The 27,551-nt window shown below is 37.2% G+C and overlaps 1 protein-coding gene and 1 long non-coding RNA gene across 8 annotated transcripts in view; one reads left to right on the top strand and one right to left on the bottom strand.

Annotated features, from left to right (window-relative positions):
- The window catches only part of LOC134201068 (uncharacterized), a 37,643-nt gene extending 22,677 nt beyond the window's left edge, over window positions 1–14,966 (top strand). For 2 of the 3 annotated variants that reach the window (XR_009976233.1, XR_009976231.1), the window contains exons 3-6: window positions 2,588–2,659; window positions 3,031–3,200; window positions 13,546–13,605; window positions 14,753–14,966. This is a non-coding gene — a long non-coding RNA (uncharacterized LOC134201068). The remainder of the gene's footprint in view (window positions 1–2,587; window positions 2,660–3,030; window positions 3,201–13,545; window positions 13,606–14,752) is intronic. The other variant, XR_009976232.1, reaches the window with a different exon arrangement.
- Window positions 1–27,551, bottom strand: part of LOC101741040 (axoneme-associated protein mst101(2)) — a 187,960-nt gene that overhangs the window by 88,337 nt on the left and 72,072 nt on the right. Inside the window, exons 2-3 of one of the 5 annotated variants that reach the window (XM_038019226.2) lie at window positions 25,811–25,844; window positions 104–131 (exon numbers count right to left, since the gene is read on the bottom strand). The exons of 3 other annotated variants lie outside the window; for them this stretch is intronic. The gene's annotated coding sequence lies outside the window, so the exon portion shown is untranslated. The remainder of the gene's footprint in view (window positions 1–103; window positions 132–25,810; window positions 25,845–27,551) is intronic. One more of the 5 variants, XM_038019225.2, reaches the window with a different exon arrangement.

The raw sequence follows: 27,551 nt of genomic DNA, 5'->3' as shown, positions 1-27,551 counted from the left end.
TCACTACTTACGGTCTATTGAGTTTTCTTCTATGTAAATTGCTTCAAAGGTTGTGGACGTAATTTGTAAAGTTTTTATTAGATCAAATGCAAACTGTACTTACGCCATTCCTTGAAGATCTGTTTGTTTACCTGTAACAACAATAATATAGGCTTAGTAAAAACAATGCATTCAAATCAAATCAAATCAATTTTTTTTTATTCAACATAAATAAAAGTACATACTTGTTGAACGTCAAAAAGCTTTATTATTTTTATTTATTGCTTAAATGGGTGGACGAGCTCACAGCCCACCGGTGTTAAGAGGTTACTGGAGCCCATAGATATCTACAACATAAATGCACCACCAACCTTCAGATATAAGTTCTAAGGTCTCAGTATAGTTACAACGGTTGGCCCACCCTTCAAACCGAAACGCATTATTTCTTCACGGCAGAAATAGGCAGGGTGATGGTACCTACCCGTGCGGACTGACAAGAGGTCCTACCACCAGTAATTACGCAAATTATAATTTTGCGGGTTTTATATCTATTACACGATGTTATTCCTTCACCGTGAATGTCAATCGTGAACATTTGTTAAGTACGTACTTCATTACCTGTCTGCGGAATTCGAACATCGGTGCATCACTACACACGAATGCACCGGATGTGTTATCCTTTAGGCCACGACGACTTTAAAATATCCTATCTATAAATATATATATTTAAACTTAAAATTCACTCTATAGTTTCCATAGTACATAAACTAGCGTTCACGATAAGCCCCTAAAAAACACCAAAGATACACATAAAATTAGTAACGGGGAATGTCTCTGCGATTGATTCATCATAAACCAACTATAAAAAACAATATTATAGATAATGATCATACTGACACAATCCAGCTCTGCCTACTAAAACAATACGTCTAAACAATGCATATAATAACAGCTTATGGTACAAGTCACAAGCGTTGTGAGAGAATATAATTTTATTTGAATATTATTTTATTGCTTTATGAAGATACATCACGCCGGCCATTTAAAACATAAATATATGTTTGCAATATACTTATGTTTTAAATTAGTTTCATAGGTATATCATATAGATACAAAACATATGTGCGTGCACATTCTTAAAGACTATGTGTATGTGTTTCTATATAGTTTCAACCAACTTCCTGGCGTGTGAATAGTTGAAGATGTTGAAGACCTTTGTAATCTTAAGTGTTGTTAAGTTTTGTAATATTACATTAGATGTACTGAGCGAATACTACAAGTTACCAGATTCCTTATATTGTATGTATACCGTACGCTGTCTTCAAATAGGTCATAGAAATAAAAGCTATTTAAACTTTTAATTTAATTTAGATAATTTTCGACAGGTTTACCTGTAGCTATTTTGGCTAGAGAAAATGTTGTTAATAAATATTATTTAGATTAAAAGGAAAATAGAATTTTACGTCGAAAAAAATAATAATAATAACACTTGGATGTGTTCATGTTATGATCTTTATTTACGTGTCAAGTTTTGGGACTAACAACTAAGGGAGGATCTTCTAGGCGATTTTAGCTTATAGCGTACTTTTTCTTATCTATGATATCTATTACTACTACTACTATTGTGCTAGCGTTTTGTGGTGACAACGGTCTCAAAGAATTCCTTAGAAAAAAGTCTCAAATTCTTCTCGCGTTGTTCATTGCGCCATGATCACGCCAATGATTCACACTCGCTCGACAGGGATTTGATTGCTATGAATAATAATATTTACAAACACTTATTGAATAATTCATTTGTTGTACAATAACGAGACCCACCGGTGCGATAGTATTTCTACATACTTCATAATAGTACTTGGGACTATATGAAGTAATGGTTGGATGAGTTTAGCACTTTGCTTGTTCAAAGCAAATGCTTAATTTTGATTGATAAAATCTTAAAGTAGCGTCTTGTAGTCATATGGCATCAATAGGGATTAGCTATGAGAAACAAGTAAATCGCGAGATGTTTTAAATAAATAAAAAAACTTCAGAGGTGTCAAGGGACACCCGGATGGAAAGGAACTTCCTTTCGATTAATTAGTGAAGGAATTGTAATTTTTTTTTTAAGATATAATAATAAATTACGGCATTATGAAGAAAAAAAAGACAATACTATGAACTAAATTACTATTATTGAAACGCTATCTCGAGAAACTGTAGTCATTATGCTGACCAATCGGATACGAGCAATGTCACGCGATAAGCGCCTACACGTTGATTGGTCAGAATGACGGATCTAAAAAGTGTCGTGACAACTTTTCGTAAGAATTTATAGCACAAAGTGTCGTGACAACTTTTAGTAAGAATTTATAGCAAAAAGTGTCGTGACAACTTTTCGTAAGAATTTATAGCAAAAAGTGTCGTCACAACTTTTCGTAAGAATTTATAGCAATAAGTGTCGTGACAACTTTTCGTAAGAATTTATAGCAAAAAGTGTCGTGACAACTTTTCGTAAGAATTTTTTCCGTCTAGCCCCCTTTCACAACGCGCGATAAGGAACTTCGTTCCAAAAATATTGGATATTGTAAGCATTTAACTTACTTACATAAATTATGGTCTGATTTAGGTTTAATCCAGAATCTCATCTCCAGAGTTTAGAAGATTTGCCGTTAACGCATTACACGCATTTCAAAACCAAGTATGTATTGCATTTATTTTTTCAACCTCGAAATTGTAAACCTCTTTATCTTTAACCCACCCAACGTTTAGTTAAAGTATATTGAGATGTGCTTTGACAGTTTGCAATTTCAGGATATACGCATCCAGTTTTCCTTTACCAAGTTATTGTGTTAAGGTCATCGGCGCCCGGTCTACAGAGATATAGAAAGCCAAGATTCGCTGCGCTTATCACCAAATGTGTAAAATAATTTATATTTTTTTATTAATGCAACTAATAATTGCAACTAATCATCATGCTATAATTTGACGGTCTTATAGCACAAAATCTATCATCGAAATACAGACAAAATCCAAATAAACTAAATATAAACGTTAATTTTACATCGGCAGGTATGCAGACGCCGGAGTCCGATATAAGCCGATCTGTTACTCCCCTTCGACCGGGTATCCGCAGACGTGCTTATGATGAGTGATCACCGTCCCTCATGTTGCTCAGCTCCTGGAGGCACAGCCGAGCCGCTGTCGATAGAATTGAATACCGGAATGCAAGGAAACGGCGGGTAAGAACTAAGATAAGTTCAGCTTTCTGCCTATTTCTGTCGCAAAGTGGTCAGACAATAAACACCTTGACCAAGATGGACCGAGACCCCCACAGGGGTGGTAGGATTCAAGCAATATTATCTAAAGCACCACGTCTACCTTTAATAGATTAATCTGGAAAATATTCAGTAACCTAAACATAAAAAAACAAATGAGCTATACCTAATATCATCTCTGAACAATGATTGTTTACAAATTACTTATTAACTTTTCTCTCACAGCACGACTCGTCGTATCCTGACGTGTTATTATTGATAGTAAACAGCGACAATTGTTTTCAATACGTCGCCGTCGTGTCGTTAAAACATTCGTGCGAAATAAGTATGATGAATGACTCGGACAATTACAACAGTCGCTTTTAGCTTACTTACTGCCTCGGTGGTATAGTAAATAGTACTCGTAGTAGCGGCTCTGACTAATAAGCCGAAGATTGTAGAGATACCAACATCGGGTCAAAAGTCGTTAACAGACCTCTTTGTTTTTAACTAGGCGTGCGTATCAATGTAAGGCAAAATTTAACACTAATCATACCAGCACTTACTGGTACCTATTTCTAACATAATGGGTAGATAACGATATACAAGTATTTCTCAAAAAAACAAAACTAAGAAATAGTATAATCACTTTAGATTAATTGTTAAGAAAAGTCATGAAATCAAATGTGCAAAAGCTAATAGGATGATACGTGCATTTTCAATGCAAAAAGTTTAAAATGGGTCATTTGACCCCTTATAGTACTTTTAGTGTTAAACATATGAACACATTTAACGCCAATAGCGGAGACCATGTGTACACGACATAATTTCCCCTAGGACCGCACCAATATATCAAGAATCGTCCAAAAACGGTATGTTTTTTGCTAATATTGTCAAGAACTGACTAAAATAAATGGTCTCTCATTATTTTCCAAGACATGTCAAATGACATGTCGAATGGTGTCCTTCGCGGCCCCCTAGACCCGTCTTATTGGGGGCCAGGGAGGCGTATCTCGCCCTAGCCCTGGCCCTCTAAGTGTTTCGGGTCCCCCACATATGTCGGTCTGGGGCTCGGCGAAGGGGGCCTAAGAAGACGACGTGCAAGCTGCTCTGCACGCGTTTTACGCAAGAGCATCCGGGTGATGGAAGGCCGGCTATCCTCGACCCACGCTGGTTCTGACCCAGCGGGGTATTTCGTAGGATAACCTATTCAAACCGGCGCCATCTAGGCGGGCTTCGGACAGCCTGTCGACCGAGAGGGCTGGTGGTCGTGGCGCCGACGATCGCTGGCCCGGCGTCCCGAGGGGGAGGGTGATGGGAGAGATGTGCTCCGCACTAAACGCTTCACTCTCCTCCCCTTGCCTTTTCATGAGTTCTGTCTCATGCGAGGGTTGGACGTTGGTTGTTGAGCGACAGTAGGTCTTAGTCGGTTCGACTCCGACATGCCCCACCCTCCATCCCCAGTGGAGGGAGGGAGTCCGGCGATTTCCTCCTGAAAAAAAAAAAAAAAAAGAAAGACCCGTCTTATTGGCGGTCACAACGTTTATGCTGTGGCCCACTAGACTAAACATGATTTCTAGTCTGGCGTTGGACTTTTTAATATTTCTAACAGTTTCTGCTTCCCAGGTAGGACTGGGAGTGTGTGAGTTATCCTCCCGATTCTTAACCTGAATATCTTAAGGAATACATTCCTCCCAATAACAATCTTCTAATACGAATCCGAACCGCCTTGTTTTCAGACAAATCCATAACTGTACTAAGTGTTAATATGATGGCCACACATTCGCATGTCAAGAATACGTTATTTCGAAACAAAGCCCGCACCTATACGCGACCCAGTTACATACCCAAGTAACTTAGGTAATAACACGTAAGGCCTAGGTATTCATACGCTAAACGTAATGTTTCACGCAAAAATAGCACTAATGAGGTGAACGCATTAGAGATAATTTGTTGTCCAATGAAGCATTAAAACTAAATTATTATAAGAGAAAATTTTATAACTTAAAAACATGCTGGTTTTTTTTATTGCTTAGATGGGGGGACGAGCTCACAGCCCAACTGGTGTTAAGTGGTTACTGGAGCGCATATACATCTACAACGTAAATGCGCCACCCACCTTGAGATATAAGTTCTAAGGTCTCAAGTATAGTTACAACGGCTGCCCCACCCTTCAAACCGAAACGCTTTACTGCTTCACGGCAGAAATAGGCGAGGTGGTGGTACCTACCCACGCGGACTCACAAGAGGTCCTACCTTTCCGTGAAGATGCTGATTTATTATTCACAGTATGAGTAATTCATTATGAGATTTTAATTGAATTAAAACGATCATTCAAACACATTTTCTGTCAATTATTTTTGATTTACATTCTGAGCATTAGAAAACAAAATAATGTTAACACTTTGAACGACATTTATTTTCATGTACATATAAACTACGGCTGGCTTCTCGCATATTTTTGCCTCGAATTACGTCACAGACAATGAAGTTGCATACGACGGGATAGGACTAAGTTTGTGCAGCGTTTGTCAAACTGCTTTCCTAAGGTGCCCCACGTGAATAGGAAACGCCATTAGCTTTCTTTAGTTTTATAAATACAATAATATAATAATAAAAAGAAACAAACCTCAACTAGGAAGAAGCAGAAATGAGACGACAGTCCGAAATGGTAAAAAAAAAAAAATTATTGACAGTTTTACCCTTGGCAAGGGTGAAAAGCCACCGCTTAGTATAATACCAGACACATTATTTTTTTGCTTAACATGAACGAGCTCTTGGCCAGGGTGAAATTCGCTTTCCGATTTATCTCAACTTCAAAACACCAACATCAGTGCCATATTGCTGAGCGGATTACTTTACAATTGACCAATAAAATAACATATCAAATGAAACAAAAACAACAACAAAGAAAAATAGATCAAGTACAATATGATCACGAATAATTAATCCATTAATAAATATAATGAGAAGAACATTTTTCATCTCGATCGTCGTCGATTCATTGTTGTAGACATCTTCAGATATTCCCGGTGCACGCTCCGCCGATCACGTCCCCGCAACAATACGAGACCTCGATCGTGAACCTTGACCGAATCGAGACAAATTTTGTATGAATAGTATTGTTGCATCGAATCAAGATACTTTTAAAACACTTACACCAATTTATTACCGCCTACCGTCAGCTGTTAGATAGATTTGATCAATGTTTTTTTTTTGGTCAGTTTGGAACCTCATATCGAAAAGCCTTAAATCTCAATTTACCGCTAGTTTTCTGTCGAAATCTGAGAGTACGAGAACGAGAACAGCTATGAAAAACCATAATTTTCTAGAAAGGCATAGTTTTGAACGAAAATATTATTTGAAAAGTTTGAGAACCTTTGAATGAAGGGTTAACTATAATTGATTTTGCCGTTTAAAAATCAGCCAGGAAGGAAGTAGAGAAAAGTATAGAAATACTTTTTCTTGATTATCTATAGTCGAAGCTCATAGACATCATGACGTGAATGTTGACCCCAACCTTGAGACATGGAATCTAAACCTCATTTGTATTACAATTACTCTTGTACCCTATTAAAATTACCACAAGGTCGTACTTAAAATTCTACTAAAGAATGTATAACCGCCCAGAGCATGAGAAAAAATTATAGACAACATACAAAAAAAAAGAAAAATTGTTCTTGCGTAAAAACACGACGAACTTGCTACAAAAGTGATTCCACGTACTTTTTTTTCTAAGATCGCCACAATTTCTTATCAAACCATATTTTTACGTGAAGTCAGATAGATGGCTTCGTATTTTTTTCACGAGTTATCGAATCATTCGCCACGGTTTATTTCGTCGATGGAAAATTGAATTCTTTCATTCGGGAAGTGGAATCCGTTCTCACGACTCGTCATGGTAGGACAGTTGCAACCGCATTCGTTCTCAAGCTGTAGTATCGAATGTATTATCCCATAGCGGCTATAAATTATGAAGGAGTCGACATTTTTATTTAAGACTAACTGACCTGGCAGACTTCGTAGTGCCTCTTCGATAAATAAAAGACCTAGGCTTTTGTATAAAATAAACTTAAACAAACAACAGGAATCCGTCCGACGGGGGACACATCAAAGGAAAAACAAAATTTTATACTTATCTACCTGTTAAACCTTCTCTGGGCTGCCACAAGTAATTCAAGACCAAAATTAGCCAAATTTATATATTTATATTTTTTTAGCCAAATTTATATATTTATATTTTTTGCCATTATAGGTCCGCCCGGGAATATACCAGCCTAACGTCTTTATACATGTGTATGTCTACCGTCAAGCATTCCTTCCTAGTTAAAGTAGGTATGCAGTTTCACCACGCATCCGAGATTTTAGCTTTACTGAAGCTTGGTAACATCATTCTTATTTCAGTTTCTGGTAAATGTATTATTACCATAAGTCTGTAATAACACAATATGCTCACTGACTTTGATACTGATGAGGCATTTTACAAATGTACAGGTAGAAACCAATCTCTTACCCATGAGCACCATTACTGTTCTGAACTAAAGATGCGTAAACTGGAACGCATCTTTAGTTCAGAACAGTAATGGTGCTCATGGGTAAGAGATTACTAAAGATGCGTAAACTGGAACGCATCTTTAGTTCAGAACAGTAATGGTGCTCATGGGTAAGAGATTACTAAAGATGCGTAAACTGGAACGCATCTTTAGTTCAGAACAGTAATGGTGCTCATGGGTAAGAGATTACTAAAGATGCGTAAACTGGAACGCATCTTTAGTTCAGAACAGTAAGGGCGAGACACATAATTAGAATGCATTAAATACTTCTTATCTCAAAGTGACAAGCGTCAATCACATTCTTTCGTTAGTGGTGACGAGAAGAGCATTATATCTATCAAAAAACAGTGAGGTGCAACTAAAACTTGACAAATACAATTTGGACCTTGATTTGCAATATTGAATGTTATTTACGTACAAGCAGATTCACAGCACGCTAAAATCTATGCGTCGTCTTTAAGCAATAGGTTAGCGTGTGATGAATTTATTAGCAATAATCACAGGCGCATACGAAATCAAATCGAAAAAGGTTAAAACAAAAGTGAACATTAACCATTCTAGTGCTGAGCTTTTTTTCACATATTTTGCAGAAGTTGCTAAAGGACTTTTAAAAATTTAAAAAAATACTAAGCTCAATGCTAAATTTGCAGCAAAATAATTTTAAATTGGTATTTAAATATAATAAAGGTTGTTTATTATCTTATTAAAAAGTTATAAATACGCGCGCTAAGACAAGTACATACAAGTCGATACCTAATACCTATAATCAAATTGCGCAATAGTCAGTATTTCGACGTTGAGCACTTTATACGCATAAAAAAAAGCAAAAATTGTAACATCGGGTAAGGCGTTGGGTCTTTGTGACTATCCCACCATTTATATTATAGGCTATCGATAAACACATTTAGTGCATTAGAAAAACTTGAACTATACGGAAAATAGTAGAACCGTGAATCTTCTACAGGTATTAGAAATGATTAATTAGGCGAATTTTTTAAAGACTTTTTACGATAATTAAAACTAAGTTTACGGATTAATATTGATTTTTTATTGTCACTATACTATTTCCGAAGTTCGCATACAATTACAGTTTTACAATCGACGACTCGCGAAAACCGAAGAAAGTACTTTATTCGTATAGCTATATCTAAGATCTACAATAACCAATTAAATAAGTAGTTCCCCTGTACTCTGTATCCTTATTGTCGTGTTAACAGCTGTGTGTACAAAATATATTAAATAAATAAAATAACCACTTAACGCCAAATAAGCCAGTTCACTTATTTACGCAATAAAAAAAGCTTTGAACTGATTATCGTTATCTAAGCGAATATATGTTTTTCGCGGTTACAATACATAAAAACGTCTTCCCAAATAGAGAGCAGTAACATAAACCTCGACCATTGTTTCAATTGAGTAACATAATTCATAGCACATTTGTAACAATGCATGTGGGAAAGAGCACCGCTTTCATGGCCCGTAGCGGCGCACCACGTTTTATTAGGACCATTTTAGGATCGGCATTATGAATCGCGAAGAACGCTTTCGAATTATTATTGAACGAGTTTCTCTGCATTGATCGAATGTTACGGAGTTACATAAGATTTGATTATTACTATGCATTCCAATCACTCGTAGATGGTGGTAGGACCTCTTGTGAGTCCGCACGGGTAGGTACCACCGCCCTGCTTATTTCTGCCGTGAAGCAGTAATGCGTTTCGATTTGAAGGGTGGGGCAGCCGTTGTAACTATACTTGAGACCTTAGAACTTAGATCTCAAGGTGGGTGGGGCATTTACGTTGTAGATGTATATGGGCTCTAGTAACCACTTAACACCAGTTGGCCTGTGAGCTCATCCACCCATCTAAGCAATAAAAAAAGAAAGAAACTCAGACAAGTTGGAGCTGACGGCGTTGCAATCTTTCTATATCCTCCTCTATGATTCGAAGGAAAGAACCTATAGACACAGTCCAGTGAGTTTATCGCCGGATCTTTTCATTGGTTTGCGATTCCGATCCGGTAGTTGATTCTGGGAAGCACTGCTCTTGTCTGCTAGATGGAGCGACGACCTGCGCAAGGCAGCTGGCAGTAACTGGATGCGTAGAACCGAAGATCGGGTTCAGTGGCGAGCTTTGGGGGAGGCCTATGTCCAACAGTGGACTGCCGCAAGCTGATGATGATGATGACTGCTCTTGTTATGCTAGTGATGCCAGTGAGCCCGTGAGCTCACCTACCCACTCGCGCGTAGCTGAAACTACTGCTTATGCTACCAGCGAATAGGTAGGGATAAAAAGCAGGAAGGAAGCTATGACCACTCCACACGTCGCCGTTCCGAAGACAAGGCGAGTATGGCGTTTCCAGAAGTATTTTTCTCCCGTACTAACTAACATTACCTCCCCGCTTCGGTTGCCGCCAGCGCTAAGACATATTCCTCTCGAATACTTAAGCAAAGCACTTTATCTTATCTAATATCTTTAAACGAGCAATTCTTGTATATATATTTTTAGCAACGGCTTAATAATTTAAATAAATAAAAAAAATACAAAAGTGGGTAGGAACGATCGACACAGAATATTAAATCTAAGACAAGTGAACGCTGCGCGTGCTGCTAGCAAAAGTGATCCGAGGTGGCGTGATGTCCCCGCTGGTCGGTCGGTTGCCCCTCCAGATGACGTCACGAGTCCACGTGAGTGCTCGTCATCAATGGCTCCGCCCATCGACTTTGACTTAAGAGGAAGTCGCCTCTAATACGGCCCCTCCTGACTGGTGGACGTCCACGTTCACCTCGATGTCATGACCGTCTTCAATCTGTGACGATGCAGGACTCACTGTGTGCACAGCATTTCTATCGGGGTGTTCTATGATATCGTCATAGAAATAGATTGTTTGCATTACCATCATGATTTTTGTACCATGAACCATTAGTAAAAGTTAGTAGTTTTTGTGAGCATTTTACATCACATTTCAGTGTGTTCATGTATAGTAGGCTCTTGTTGAGTTACGTTAGATGTACTGACGACATGGCACTGTTACCATATCGGGTGTATAATATACTGTGAGAGTAAAGTCTGGTTGACATGGCCAAGTTAACATGTCAAGCCAATACACTCGTAACGTGAACTGCGTTACCAAGTCACACCTTTACGTGAACTTTGTTACCACGTAAATCTCTGCGTGAACTATGTTACCACGTTACAACATCTACGTGAACTATGTTACCACGTAAATCTCTGGAAGCATGCAGTCAACCCCAAGAATGTTTGACATTACGCGTCACTGGTGACTCAACTAGTGCCTGAACCCTACGAGGACTCGGCCTTACCTGACCTCCACCAAAAATTAAATCAAATCGTGAATCTGTGGACTAGCGTTCGCGAGTCAACCAGAGGGCCCATTATGCCCCGTATCATTATTAAAGTTCCGAGTTTGTCAGTCAGACCTCTGACCATCTTAAGACAGAGCAACGATCTCCTGGCCCACTCGACGTATGATGCAAAGCAATCTGATGCTAATTGCATAGCATTATAAAGAATATTGGCATAGTCTAACTTTTGCGGACCCAACGGCTTAAAGTCTTTTACAAAGTTACCCCACGTCCGGTCACTAGACAATCACACGTGTAACCAAGTATGCTCATCACTCTTAAGACAGCCCAAAACTCGTGACAAATACTCGGTGCCTTCCCAGTTAAAGATCTAGCCCGTTCTACTTCCTTACGCAATGTGTCTATGTATTGCACGGCAGGGTAAAACTTAGAAATAAGGTAACCATGAGTTCGATCTGAATTTACGAATCTAATGGATTCGGTTAACATCCGTGCTGATGTGGTAGTTGCCTCTTTATTGTCACAACGCATGGTGGAACTATTTTACATCTATTCTCAAACGCGGGTACAATCGACACGGCGATGGAACAAGACGGCGTCCCGTTTACATGATCACCGACTTGGACAGTCGGACTGTTGTCTAATTGACGTATTGATGGAGTGTGTTGCCGACTAGTAACATTTTGAACCCTTCGAATGTTATTTTCACCCATCGAAACTGAGCATTCAGTCTCGAGCATGTTCTATCGCGTCAATAAAAATAGACCGTAAGGTCGGTTGTGATAAAGTCGTTGAGCTAGTTACTTAGTGATTTATTACATTTGATAAGAGGGTATCCGACAAAAAATCTACTTCGCACCAAGAATCGATATCATTAACGCTGGGATCAAAATTAGAAATATAAAAATGTTTCGACCTTACTTTGGACAGTGCACTTAATGCTCCGATGATCCTGTCTGTAGCGTCGTACGCGCGGGACTCTGACGGTGGCGGTGATGTGATTCCCAACGCCACCACGGGTCCGGCGCCACCACCGTCCGCGGTCGAGGGACGTGCGTCTTCTATCTGCGACCCTAGCGGGCTCGACTCACGCGCAACGTTCACATTTGAGTTTTAAGCAATTAAACGCGCCAATATTATTCCTAATTGGTCTCGAGCATTCGGCGAATGCGAGCGTCCTCCTACCCTGCTTCCAGTTACACGTATATCGGTCATTACGTTGTTAATTTAATGCAAATTTTAAAAACAAACTGTACGCCAGGATAACCCAAAAGCGGATAGGGCACAAGCCCTATCCCACTTCTGATTTTAGCAACGGCTTAATAATTTAAATAAATAAAAAAAATACAAAAGTGGGTAGGAACGATCGACACAGAATATTAAATCTAAGACAAGTGAACGCTGCGCGTGCTGCTAGCAAAAGTGATCCGAGGTGGCGTGATGTCCCCGCTGGTCGGTCGGTTGCCCCTCCAGATGACGTCACGAGTCCACGTGAGTGCTCGTCATCAATGGCTCCGCCCATCGACTTTGACTTAAGAGGAAGTCGCCTCTAATAATATAATCTGAATCTCGGAAACGGCTCCAACGACTTTCATAATATTTAGTATACAGGGGATTTCGGAGGCGGTAAATCGATCTAGCTACGATTTATTTTCAGAAAATGTTATTTTATTCGTGTTTTCAATAACCAACTTTATCGATAATTTTGATTTTTTCTTTGAATAACGAGTTCATATTTGTTTATTATTCTATCGGTAAGATCGAAAAATATGATTCATATTTCATTATTTTATCAATATGTAATTCGTATTTAAATATCATTTCTACAAAACACAATTTATCAAAAAAATAAAAAAGTCGGTCATTAACTAGTATTATTAAAATACTATTACAATTTAGTCTCGTGTTTATTGTTTCAAACGATTCGACATCTTATTTTCATGATCAATGACGACTGACTTTCAATCAATTGACTCATAAGTCCTCTGTGATCGAGAAAATCTTAAAAAAATATTTAACTACGTCTAACACTATTCTTTATACTAGGCAGTGATCTAGCTGCGCCCATGACATTATCAATGTTAATGAGCGACGCTAACGAGTTACTATCAAGTGGGTTGGTGGTACGGTACGCCCAACGGTAATAAAGCCCCGGGTTGTTTTTTCAATAGCATTCTTGAGTCGTCTACCATGTTGAAAGAAAATAATCAAGTGATTGATCATGAAATCATTATCAATCGAATACATAATTATAATTTTCATACCGCTCATCCCACGCGCGTTTTAAATCAAATAGATGTTACTAAAGTGTAGCCCTAGGGCATATCCGATTGTAATCACAATGTAAACCGACGCCTAAACTTTCGATTTGTTATATTAAGTTCACTACTAGTTTATTAAGAAAAGTACAATTCCCAAAAAAGAAAAGGTCAGTCAGTAACCATCTTTTTAGACGGAGCTGGTGGTGGGAACCAGTATCAGCGTCCATGAGTTCAGTAACCAGTAATAACAGGTGGGTCGTCTTTATCTTGGAAGGTCCTTAACCCGTAATAAATCATAAGTCGAATTGATTAGAAATCTATTTATATATTATATAAAAGAGAGTGTATGTGTGTATGGACATATGTGTACTTAACATTTTCTGACTTAGCTTTCTGAATCGTCTTATCGCTTTTATGTTTCAATATAAAATTACAGTATTTAAAGGGAAAGCCGCGGGCGTAACTAGTTATAGAATAACTACGGTGGTTTGACATTTCAGACCATTAAATTGAAGATGTGTTGATATTTAAAATATTGCTAAATAATACTTCGATAATGCTAATTCAATTAACAACTTAACATAAAGGGTAAATGCCATTACAAAATGTACATTGTTATATTTGGATTTTTTTATTTATTTCTTGCTAATATGGGTGACCGAGCTCACGGCCCACCTGGTGTTAAGGGCTCAAATCAACCATTCCTCCGCCAAAAGAACTCCAGAAATGGACTTCAAAATCATTTAAGTAATAAGTCAACTTTTTTTTTTATTGCTCATGTTGGCAGACGATCATACGGCCCACCTGATGGTGAGTGGTTACCGTCGCCCATGGACTTCAGCAATGCCAGGGGCAGAGCCAAGCCGCTGCCTACCGATACTCTAATAATTCCGACGCGTTAAGTATTTGGAATTAACAAAGTGACTTGAAATTTGCTGTATCAATAAAATAAAAATCATAGTATTGGAATACAATACTGAGCTTAAGTCCACGAGCCCAGATCTGATAGAAATTCAAAGAATACTCACTAAAAGTATCACAGTAACTGTTTGAAAAAAAAAACAACACGTTACGAATGATTCACATTGTTCACACGACACTTCAGCATCGAAACTGCTAGCCTAAAACGATAACTGGTTTCCAGCCTACGTACGAACGATGCGCTTAAGATGTTCTAAAACCTGTTGTATTTTTAGTTTAGGTTCCCATATAAGTGCCGTTTCTAATTTAAAGCTTGAAGCTTCACAGTTCTGACACACAATTAATTCTATTTTTTTATTTATTTAGCACAACAAAACAGTTCGAATTACTTTAGCGATAAGTTTATCGATACAAATCTAATCAGTGAAGTGCATCGATACAAGTAATCGAATTTTTATAAATCGATTTTCTTTTTAGGAATTCTTGAACCCAAAACAAACCACAGCAGAGACAAGACTAAGCACCTGTCGCCGAAGCTAGATCAAATATAAATAAGAACTCCTCGCCATTAAATGCATGCTCTTCTTCTGCCTTGTCAAACTTGTTATTTTGCATATTTTTTATGTCTTTTCTGAGTTTCCAACTATCTACTACTGGTTTTAAATGAATTATCAATAAAAATAGCACCCTATGTACGTTCGTATAAATGAAATAGTACCGAATCTATAATTAATACGTGAAGCAAAATTTTTGTATCCCTTTTTACGAAAATTGCGCGGACTGAGGAGTATGACGTTTTACACACTTATAGAGAATATAGAGAAATAGTGCACAATGCTAATATTTTTTTCAAAGAATTCATAAAAGATACATTAAATCAATAAAGAAAACATTACACACACTGCATACCATGTATTTGACGCACACACGCATGCATACTATTTACTGTGAAACTTTTGTTCTTGACGTCTGTTGTCAAATTAAGAATAGAATATGGTTTGTCTTTGTTAATATTTTTTATAGTGTAGTCTTGGCGTAATTTGTGATTATAGAAGTATAAAATACAATCATAATAGTGTACAAACTTACAATTCCAATTAATTATAGTCGAACTTCGACTACTGCGGGACCTCTAGTATAATTCAAAATGTTCAATGAAATAGCTCATCGATTTGGATCGTATGGTCACAATGTTTTTATTTATTTATTGCCCTGTGGTCAGACGAGCATACGACCCACCTGATGGTGAGTAGTTACACGGTCTTCGGCAACGCCAGGGGCAGAGCTAAGCCGCTGCCTACCTGCATCAAATAGTGTGTGGGAATAATACTCCCGCGGTATAAACGTAGTGCTTGTGAGTTATAAAGCATAATTTACATGGAATAGAACTGTTAAACTCAACACCAGGTGGGTACCTGGTGTTAAGTGATTACTGGAACTAGGAGATATCACAAATGTTAATGCTGCCTTATACTCTGAGACATAAGGTCCAAGTGCCGATATTAAGTTTCGGTTGTATCGTATACCTATTCCACCCTTCCAACAGAAACTGTATATGAATTAAGCCCTACATCAAATTGACCCTACGCCGGTTGTTTCAATACTAAAGCAAACAAATTCACGAAACATTAACGTGGACCATATGAAGTATATCACAATAAGCGCCTCCAAAACAATAGATCGCCCGTCCGCGTCTAAATTAATCCCGACGTATTTGGCCGGAGTGATGTCAGTATGGTCGTAAACCGCGCCCTTGTCAGAAACAAAAATATAGCTATTATCCTATTAAAGCTACGGTTGCCGCGGTCATGCATGGAACAAAAGATCATGTCCTTGGCACGCTCAATTCGTATACCTACGTGTATATCTCAAGATTAATGTCCTTAGTGCGAGTTTCTTAACGTTCTCGACAGCGTAAAAGTTAGCTCATATTAGTATGAAATGGGATCGTTTGCCTACGTTTGCCGCTAGGGGCGCTGTTCCAACTGCATACAAAATTAGGTTAACTTTTACGCTATCGAAAACGTTAAAAAACTCGCAATAAGCACACAGAAACTTAAAGTCTCAGTTGTATCTCGCACCGATGTGCGAAGGAGAGCTCTTCTAACTGGCTTTCAAACGGTTGCCGGAGCTCATGGACGTCTAAACGTGAACACGATCCGCGCAGAAATACGATCGAAATCTCAACTGAATTTCAACAAGAAATGCGGCATTTTCAAAAATGGCAAAACCGACTCGCTCGCTGTACCAATTAGCAGCGTGATTATAACGTTCAGTGCGTGCTCGCAATATCAGCAAAAACTCTTTAAAATATAACACATACTTTAAGAAATGTATGTCATTACCTATTATACAATTTTCAGCCGTAATAGGCAGTAATAATCCTCTGTTGTGAAGGATTAAACTCTCCCGTATATCTGTCCCCCGGTGACGGACAACAAAATGACGTAATCACCGGCTTTGTGCATCGCCTTGTTGGTCGGAATTCTTGTAATTGTCTAGAATTATGTGGAAATGTCGATGTTAATGAACTTAAAGCGGAGAAAGTCAGGTTTGTTGAGATGCTATTTCGTAATTTCGTTGTTTCAAATGCAGTTTCAATTTTACAAGTGCAAGTTTAATTATCTGTAACAACAGAACATTAAAGAAAGATTAGAAAAACTAAGAATAATATGGTTAGGTTGATTGGATACAAAAAAATTAAGTACATTTTGAAGTTATACTTCTTTAGGCGCGTTATGAAAAATTGATGAGAGTGAAATTTTACGATGCGCGCGCACCGTGACACAAAATTAACAGAATGAAGTTGCCCACTAAATCGCTCATTACAATACGACCGACGTAGCTTGGCGATTCTGAATATAGCCGCAGGTGAACTTTCTGAACCGTACCGAGAATTACCGAATTTATACGATGTCAAGAAAAGGGATGTCCAATATGCATGTTTGAGGATGTTGTGTAATCGATTTTTTTTTCAAATTGATTAAAATTTAAATAAAAAAAAGAAATAAATTTATTAAAAATAAAGTATAACTTCTTACGCGCGTACATAAGTACACGCACCCTTTTTTTTTGTTTACATCTGACTAAGCTGGCATTTTAAACTGTATTTATTAAATAAATAATTTATTAAATAAAAGCTAACTATGACCGAAAATAGATCCCATTTTCTCTGTCAAAGCTTGAAACATGCCAGTATCATTGCGAATTTCTTTTTTTTTGTATTGTTTTTTTTTTAATTGTAACTATTTTTCAATTACCTTCATCAAAAAGAGAATAATTTTAGAAATTTCATTCAGGTTATACCTTGTTCTGTATTAATTGTATAAATTAAAAATTAAAGAGTTTCGTGTAAATCTAGGTAATCTAAAATCTTACTTTCATTTCGTGATTAGGAATGAGTAAAATTAGACTTGCTTTTGCAGTCTCGTTCTTGATTTTCCGAAAAAGTAAGACCATGAGACCTATTATTTTCAAATGTGAAAAATTAAAGGAAAAAATATAAGTTCCGTTGAAATTACGAGTTACAATATTTATCGTGACTTGAAAATCACATCATCATTCGCTACTATATTGGTTACATATGTTTTTTTATTGCTTAGATGGGTGGACGATCTCACGGCCCACCTGATGTTAAGTGGTTACCGGAGTCCATAGACATCTACAACGTAAACGCCGCCACCCACCTTGAGACATGAGTTATAAGGTCTCACTTTTAACTACGACCGCCCTTCAAAACGTATTACTGCTTCACGGCAGAAACAGGCAGGGCAGTGGTACCGTGTGGACTCTCAAGACATCCTGCCCCCAATAAAAACGTACAAAGTTCTTCAGCGCAGTTACACTATCCCTTTCAATAGTCAGTTGAATTTAAAACTGAATGCAAAGCCCCGTCTAGTACAACAAATATTCACATTAGGAATGTTAGAAATTGTTTTAAGTAAGTGAAATATTGTCTCGGTCCGTTAGCTCTGATTGTTTTGAAGTAGTCGCACGAGTGTGTACGTCGTGTTTCGAAAACGTTCCGGTATGATTCGCGTTAGATTTTTTTTTTTTTTGACGACGCTGCATTCTTGCTAACAAAACTCTCATAATTTTTCATGAAAGATTTATAAAAAGGCGTTTATCAATTTAATTTTATAGCGACTTGTAACGTTTTGGTAAGTTTTAAGCGTTCGTATGATGAAGAGGTATTAAGTAATCTATATCTATATATTAATACGTGAAGCAAAATCTTTGTATTCCTTTTTACGAAAATTGCGCGGATGAAGGAGTATGAAATTTTCCACACTTATAGAGAATATAGAGAAGGAGTGCACAATGGTAATATTTTTTTAAAATAATGCATAAAATATACATTAAATCAATAAAGAAAACATTACACACACTACATACCATGTACTTGACGCACACACGCATGCATACTATTTATTGTCAATCTTTTGTTCTTGACGTCTGTTGTCAAAATGAGAATAGATTAAATATTGTTTGTCTTTGTTAATATTTTTTATAGTATAGTCTTGGCGGAATTTGTGATTATAGAAGTATAAAATACAATCATAATAGTGTACAAACTTACAATTCCAATTAATTATAGTCGAATTTTGACTACTGCGGGACCTCTAGTATATATAAAAATGAATTGCTGTTCGTTACTCTCGCTAAAACTCGAGAACGGCTGGACCGATTTCGCTAATTTTGGTCTTGAATTATTTGTGGAAGTCCACAAAAGGTTTAGAAGGTAGATAAATATCAAAATGCTCGGAATTAAATAAAAATAACAATTTTGTTTTCCTTTGATGTGTCCCCCGTCAGACGGATTTCTTTTGTTTGTTTTAAATTTATTTTATACAAAAGTTTAAGTATTTTATTTATCGATTGAGGTACTACGAAGTCTACCGGGTCAGCTAGTAGCTAATAGCTTAAGATAAGTGCTCAGGATCCTGGTTTAAATCTCTTTATTGAGTATGTGTGAAGACCATGCTATGCTATTTAATTTTAAACTTTATTACAAAAGAATAAAGAGTACTTTTTGAAAATATTGTTTAAAGTGATCGTTTCATCTTTTCTAAAAAACACTCTATCTTTCCTTAATAAAGTCTGTCGTATTTTTATTTCTTTTAGAGAAACATGTGCATTGAGCAATGCGATTGCAATCATCAATTATCAAACCAAATATAGAAATTGGGTAGCGCGGGGAAAGTCGAAATTGTTCTCAGGCGTTGTTCAAAAAGTAATATATATTTTTTATCTCACAGAGGACTTTTATTGTATTTCCAGTCAGCCAAGTTAATAGTAAGGACACATGACTATTACATATTTTGATGACTCGCATGATGAGTTTTATTGGTGTAAAATTGCGACTGATTCTATGCCAATAGTTTTTTGTTAATCCCCGTTCAAATGTGGACAGTGAATAGTGGCATTTTCGACATAGTATATTTATTATGCTTTTACCACATAAGAGACTATGCATATGCATATGTCTATATGTTAAAGTTGGCTCACTATAACGTTTTTTATGCTAACCAACTTTTTTCTAAAATAAAGCATTATTTGTGAACTATTCCACGCGGACCGAGTCGCGGGCAAAAGCTAGTTACTTATAAAACGGTACTATAGTTTCGTAATAGAAGTAGATTTCTTGTAAAAAGTTTTAGAAAGGGCTCGCACGTGCCTTATCTACAAGTTTAGTTACGATTCTTGTTTGTTTGTTTGTTTTTTGCAGACAACACCCTCTGAATTCTATAACCGGACTTCAATGGTGATACAAAGTTGCTGTTTACTTAACAAGAGAAATCAGTTCAATTATAGCTTATGTTAGCCTTTTTATTTATTGCGTCGATGGAGAAACGAAGTTCACAACACATGTCAATCTGTTATAGAAATATGTTTAGTAAGAGCGCTGCACACAGTTAGATAGGCATGCATGTAAGTATATCTTTTTACTTTTTAGTTCTTGTTATGATGGGTGGACGTGAAATCTAAAGAAAGTACTAAGAGAATATAGGACAGTAAAAAAAACGTGTGGCGCTCGGGAACTGCCGCGACAAAGCATTTTTTTATCAACTTATGCAATTATAATTAGACAATGGTAATTTAATATTAAAACAATAATAAAACAAGACCACGCTATATTAAACATTAATAAAAGCAAAACCTTAACTGTCCCCTTCACACTCATAAGCTAGACCGCGCGAGAGAGAGATGGGCAGACTTTTCATGATGCGCATGCAGTGTGACGTCACGCCACGCGCATATTCACAAACACTACACAAGCGCAACGTGTGTGTGAATGTGTTAAACGCGAGCTACATGGTAGGCGGAGGGAGGCGTGTAAGGTTTTTTTCGTTACGGAATTTCATGATTACGCTCTCAAGCCGCGCTCAAGGCCCGCGAAAAAATCTATGCAATAGCATAAAAATGGTAACGAGTTGAATCATAGTTTTGGAGAATTGCTTGAGAAAATATATAGTGTTTTTATTTGTAACATCTAATATATATAACAGACAGATAATATATACTTTAACATATTATTATATAGATTATTATATCGCGTAATATATCGAATTAGCAACCTTCCGCCTCTTCTCCGCAGTCAATCAAAAATGAACGAATTCAATGATTTGAACTACATATTTTAAATTACTCTTCATTAAGTTCCACGTATGTACATAATAATATTATGTTTTAATGTACGTAGAAACTACGTTCTAATCGCGCTTATTAAACGTTACAAAGTATAACACATTATCTATAATTAACTTAAATTACCGAAACTGGATAATTACGATATGAAATGTACTAGTTTATTAGCCAAGTTACACATATGGACAGGTCTGGCTAAGGCAGTCTGTGTTTCCTGTGACACGCCTAAACCAAAAATGGAAAGGAAAGGAGCAGACACGTATTTAATAAAATAATTAGAGTTCTAGAATTCTTGTTTTGAAATAGCCATAGAAATATTCCTGGCTTAAGGTGAAACGTCGTATAGTATAAGCCATATTCGATACCGGGAATGTTTTTTTCTTATTATTATTACTAAGTTTGTATTGTTATGCCGATAAGAATAACACCATCTGTCGTCGAATAGCAGAAACGAATATCAAAATAACTAGTAATGTCGAGAACGCTCGAGAAGCGTAACGCCATCTATTATCAAATAGCGGAAACACGTATTGAAACGACCGGTCTTTTCGAGAACGTTCTCGATAATTGTAGAGATGTCGTATCGATTATAAAAGCGTTGTACAGATGATACGTAGGGGGTTAGTAATCGGATCTACTCGAAGCGAAACAGCAAGCGCATCACCTGAAGCGAATTACGAATTGTAAAGTATTCTGTGAGTGTTCTAAGTATTAAATAGAGTTTTAATTTGTACTTCCGTGGAAGTACAACACAATACAAAATACAAACAGTAGGTATATACGTTAATGTGCCTAAAAATATCTATATATATAAAAACGAATTGCTGTTCGTTAGTCTCGTTAAAACTCGAGAACGGCTGGACCGATTTGGCTAATTTTGGTCTTGAATTATTTGTGGAAGTCCAGAGAAGGTTTAAAAGGTAGATAAATATGAAAATACTCGGAATTAAATAAAAATCCCCCATAGGACGGATTCCTTTTGTTTGTTTTAAGTCTAATTTTATACAAAAGCTTAGGTCTTTTATTTATCGATTGTGGCACTACGAAGTCTGCCGGGTCAGCTAGTATACAATAAAATCTTATAAAACAATCACTTGACTTGTGCATTCGTAATATATTTTATTTGTACGTAATGTTTTTTTTCTCTCTACTTTTAAATATACGAACTTACTTAAATTACAATAGTACATCAGTTTTTTTTTTTTGTAGAACGTTAAATTGTTTTACTTGCTTGTATGTACGTCTAAAATAATTAGGTATGGAAATAACAATGGAGCTAAAGACAAACGTTGGGTGCATATAACTGTCATCGTGATTTGCGGCACTGGCGTCAAGGTGGGCTGAACAATGGAACGTAGGGCGCAGCTTTCGACCGGATACACCGACGCGTTATAGCGACGCAACAACCCTATGATTGCACTTTATGGCAGGAATACGTGAAAACACGTTCGAGAATCTACGTAGCTTTGTAATTTATATGACGGAGTGCGGCTGGTTCTATGGGGTTTTTAAAATGATGACGTCTGCGTTGCTGACGCCATTCTCTTCACCATTATCATTGCCTTCCATAGTGACAGTAACTAAGACTCAGTTTTCCAATGAATTCCATTTATTGCATTTCAAGTGTACAGTGATGACAACAGAGAGCTCCGCTTCGGTCGGCTGCTCGAGTCTGAATGCGTTTTTTGTGCGAATTTTGTCCGTTTTTTTTTCTGCCTATTCTAGTAACCATGAGGGGTTATTCTAGATTCACCGAACTAGTAGGTGAGCTCACGGGGCTCAAACTGGAAGTGTTGCTAACATTAGCCCTAGCAAGAGCAGTGCTTCGTAGAATTTATTATCGGATCAGAAACGCTACCCACTGAGAAAATCCGACGAGAAACTCAGTGGACTCTCTAGAGCGTTTTGTGCGACAATAGTCACTCGTACTTATAGAAGAAAGGGGGGGATGCTTAGTCATGAATTCTCTTGAATGCCGTCTTAAGCAGTTGTTGACATGCGTAAGATTAAGGAAACAGTTAGTTTTAACTATTTTTACTTAACTAGATAGTGACGTTGCGCCGACATATAGGTATATAATACATAATACAACAGCTTAAGAGAAAAGAAAACCGTCTTTGACAGAATAAAATGAGAACACTGGCAATGTAGTCGGAGTCAATTAAATATATTTTATTAATTATTAAGGATCACTAAATAATTTATCATAAATTACTACTCAAATCTTGATTTAGAAAAAATTAGACTATATGAGGAGCAACAGTTTTTAATTAAAAAAAGAATCACTTAGAAAATAGTTACTGATCCAAAGGATACCTAAGGTAACAAAAGTTGCATAAATACTGATTCGGTTGTCCAGTAGTTAGCGGCCCTGACTTTTGCGCCGAGGGTCGTGGGTTCGATTCCCAGGTCGGGCAAACATTTGTGTGATGAACAAGTTTGTTTGCTCTTTTTCTGGGATCTTATTATCTATATATGCATATATTTAAGCATACATAAGTATGTTTATCAGTCTTTGGTACTCAAAACACGGGGAACCCTAATGTGGGTCCGGATGACCATTCGTGATTTGTTTCCAATTAGAAAAGAACAGTTTAAAAAAAAAACGACTTGAAAATTCCTCCTTTTTTTAAAACCGGATAAAAAAAAAAAATTCACCCGCCTTAACTAGTAATTATGTACATTTACGTGGAAACTGTCCAAAATTGTACTATATTCAGAAATTTTTGTGAATCATAGACGTCATTGAGAACGCTTTTCGTATTTAACCTCAATTTTATTAATTCGACAATTTCTAACGTCTCGCATACTTCACGGTTTTCAAGGTCACATTCGAATAAACATTGAATAATTACCGAAATGAATAAACTGTAATTGGATTAAGCGTTGCACGGACGGCACGGTCGTTATGTGTATAATATAATTAAAATTACAACCTCATATCTCAAGGCGAGTTGGAATCACGTTCTCCATGTTTACAGATTTCCATGGATAATACTTGGGGAACAGTCAATTCCATGTACCTACATTAAAAAGTAGAACCAAAAATATAGAAACATGCAATAGATTTAAAAAAGCGTGTGTTATTCAACAACGTACTGTTACGGACCTCGAGGTTCGGGGTTTTTAAAAAAGAAATTTAATAAGCCACTAAGCCTTTATTAATTATAAAAAAAATATACTTTAATTTTCGCACACTAAAATATTTAGACCAATTATTTGGTTAGCGAACCCGGTGAGAGATGAGATGAAACTGACTTGCGGTCGATGTGAGGGGCAACTCCTTATGTAGAAATGCTGACCTCAGTGTTAGTACCTGGTGGTACCGGTGGACCTCTTTGTGAGTCCGCACGAGTAGGCACCACCACCCTGCCCTATTTCTGCCGTAAAGCAGTAATGCGTTTCGGTTTGAAGGGTGGGGCAGCCGTTGTAACTATACTGAGACCTTAGAACTTATATCTCAAGGTGGGTGGCGCCTTTACGTTGTAGATGTCTATGGGCTCCAGTAAGCACTTAACACCAGGTGAGCTGTGAACTCGTTCACACACCTAAGCAATAAATAAATGCATCATGTCTTTTATTAACCGGATAGAACTGTAAAAGTACATATTTGTTGCAGCCCACATTTGTAAGCGTTATACTCCACACGAGTGTCGCAAGTGGGTGATGTGTCAGTGTGTTAACACACATATCGTGTTTATTCATGAAATTATCTTCCGGTTAATCATTCGAATTGTGCGCTATACATTACGTGATTTAAAAAAAAAACTACATTACTGTTTTTTTTTTTAAATTTAAAAAAAGCTATTCGAATATGGAAAGTCTAAACCAATATTACATTTCAATTATATGTCGGAGCATCAGTGGAAATAGCTTTGATTTATTAGATTGAAAAGGCCAGGTTAATAACCTGGGTGGAATCGGAAATGGCGCTGCGATCGTAATTGTTTATGGGTAGACTTGTTATTAACTTGTTCAATGGACAATGACGTATGATAAGTATCAGTTAATCTGTGGATGACGTGTGACATTTGAAGAGTTCTTATAAGACGGTGGGCTGACTAGACAGTCATTTGAGACAGAAGGCATCCTCTTTGGAGGCATCATTGCGATCGCACGCATCTCTGAGATCGTCGCGTTTCTAGTCTCCAATTATTTAATTGTGTTCTTATTTCGAGTCTAACCTACAAATGATTAATCACAAGGACAGAGGTGATGATCGGGAGGAACTCAAACCGACATATATATTTCTGCTTTAAAACCGCTTCAATTGGGGATCGAATATACCTTTGATCGATTCTAATATTTTTTTCTAAATAAGTTAAACAGGAGTAACTATGCCTGTGACTTTTTTTTTAATTTACATTTAAAAGCAGCCATAACATATTTTATATTTGATAATATTTGTTTGTCCCTCATTCACGTCAAAACACAGCAACGAATTGATTTTCTTTTAAAGTAATAGTGATTAGATCAGGAGAGTGACATAATTATGCCCTATCTTATCCCGATAAAACATCTCATTCTCACGGGAAACTACACTGACACTTCTTCTTGACCACGCCGCCGTTGTCGCGGGTAACAGCTAAATAGTAACGCTAGTACTAAATAACCAATTTTACTGGTGGTAGGACGTCCTCTGAGTTGGCACGGGTAAGTTCACCACCCTGTCTATTTCTGCCGTGAAACAGTAATGCGTTTCGGTTTGAAGGGTGGGGCAGCCGTTGTACTGTAAAAGCTGTGAGGCCTTAGAACTCGTGTCTCAAGGTGGGTGGCAGCATTTACGCTGTAGATGTCTATGGGCTCTAGTAACTACTTCATACCAGATGAGCTCATCCACCCATTTAAGCAGTAAAAAAAATAGTATATTTAATTAATTTCACTCACGAATTTCCAGGTACATCGGACAGCCAAAACTTACCTGAAAAAAAAAAACAATTTTATTACGAATACAAAAAATATAATAATGACAATGCTATTCTCACGGGCTCACCGTTGGTTGAATCCGCGGAATACTGTAAAGAGATTCTAATGACGGATCATTGTTCTCTTTGCTCTGTTTAATAAGTATTAGAATATTGTACCGCTAGCTGACTGTGAGAAATGTAATCGAAGTAAGACAGATCGGCAATCTAAGAGTCATATTAGAGCAACGTAACTCGTTAGAGAAAATAAGTAAACTGGTCGCAAAACTTATTTTTGAAAATCTAATCAAGAGAATCTTAATCATTCAGCCTTATCTATTACTGCTACTTACGATAAGTCCACAATGACAGGTATTGTCGATTTTATCCATGGGCGACGGTAACCACTCACCATCAGGTGGGCCATAATAATATGCTCGTCTGCCTACAACGGCAATAAAAAAAGATCTGTCTCAATTAGTGGGGCATAGATTTAGTGCACACATATAGACAAACCCCTACCTAATATCTATTGATATAGGTAATGTTTGCTTTTAGTCAACCATAGTACTTTATGAAGTTTCTCAACATTTGATTTTATACCTAAATTTTACTATTATATGATTACGAATACTATCAGTTGGACCCATGTATGGCATTATATTCCTTTTTTGTTTTGTTGGGGAAACTATTTATTTAGAGAAACATCGGTTCCAATATTTTTTTGTTGACAACACGGAAGCTCACCAATAGTTGCGATAGAAAAAAAAATACAGAAAATCAGCTAACAAATACAAGAGAAAATGCACTAAGCAGATATCTTCGCCTATTTATTTATAGACGCTGGAGCTTTTATCTTATCAGCTAAGAGACACCAATCGACATATCTTTCTCTGTTCCTCATTTACCCGCAATTTCCTCGCGTTCCCGCCAAAAAGTCCGAACAACAAATCAGTTCGCAATGACCACGACAACAGGAGTGTATTCCAAACGGCCTAAATATTGTTACGACAATTAAAAACGCGAGATTCAACCTTAAAAGCGGTATTAATTGTGTTTACGACACGCGGAAAACCGCAGAAAATACAATATGTAGTTATAGAAAAGAAAAATATATCAACTATAAATACAATACGCTAAGGAGCGTTTAGGACAAAAGACCAAACGGTGGATATTGGTAGAGGTCATTACTTTTTTGTTGACATTGAAGTACACGCATAACATAATACGCATAACACGCAACACGTGTGCTTCTTGGCGTCTTGGATGAATAATGAAGTTCTGTGGCAATGAACAAATTATATTACATTACTTTGTTCGAGAAGACTGGGCTCTTCCTTTATGTTTACCATGAAATTGATCGCATTTAAATATACTTTAATCTTTTAGCGACAGGGGCTTGTCTATCTGCCTGTCCCGAGATCCGCCGATGTTTGTATATACATATATATTTTTTTACCTATTCACTGGTAGTCTAGGAGGCTATTTCAGCTACGGCCTGACGGGTAAGTGAGCTCACGGGCTGAACTTGAGAGAATTTGCATTCACAGCTCTTGCAAGAGTAGTGCTTCGTTGAATCTACCAACGGATCGGATTCGCGACCCACTGAGAAGATCCGGGGAGAAACTCAGTGGTTTACTTCGTATGTAACGTTATCAGCTTACGATCAAATAAGTTTCGACTACTATTGGAAGCAAAAGGAAACAATTCGCGAGGAATTAGAT

The sequence above is a fragment of the Bombyx mori genome, chromosome 23, assembly GCF_030269925.1.
Source record: "Bombyx mori chromosome 23, ASM3026992v2".
In the NCBI taxonomy this organism is placed as follows: Eukaryota; Metazoa; Arthropoda; class Insecta; order Lepidoptera; family Bombycidae; genus Bombyx; species Bombyx mori.
This window is presented reverse-complemented; position numbering and strand designations above follow the sequence as displayed.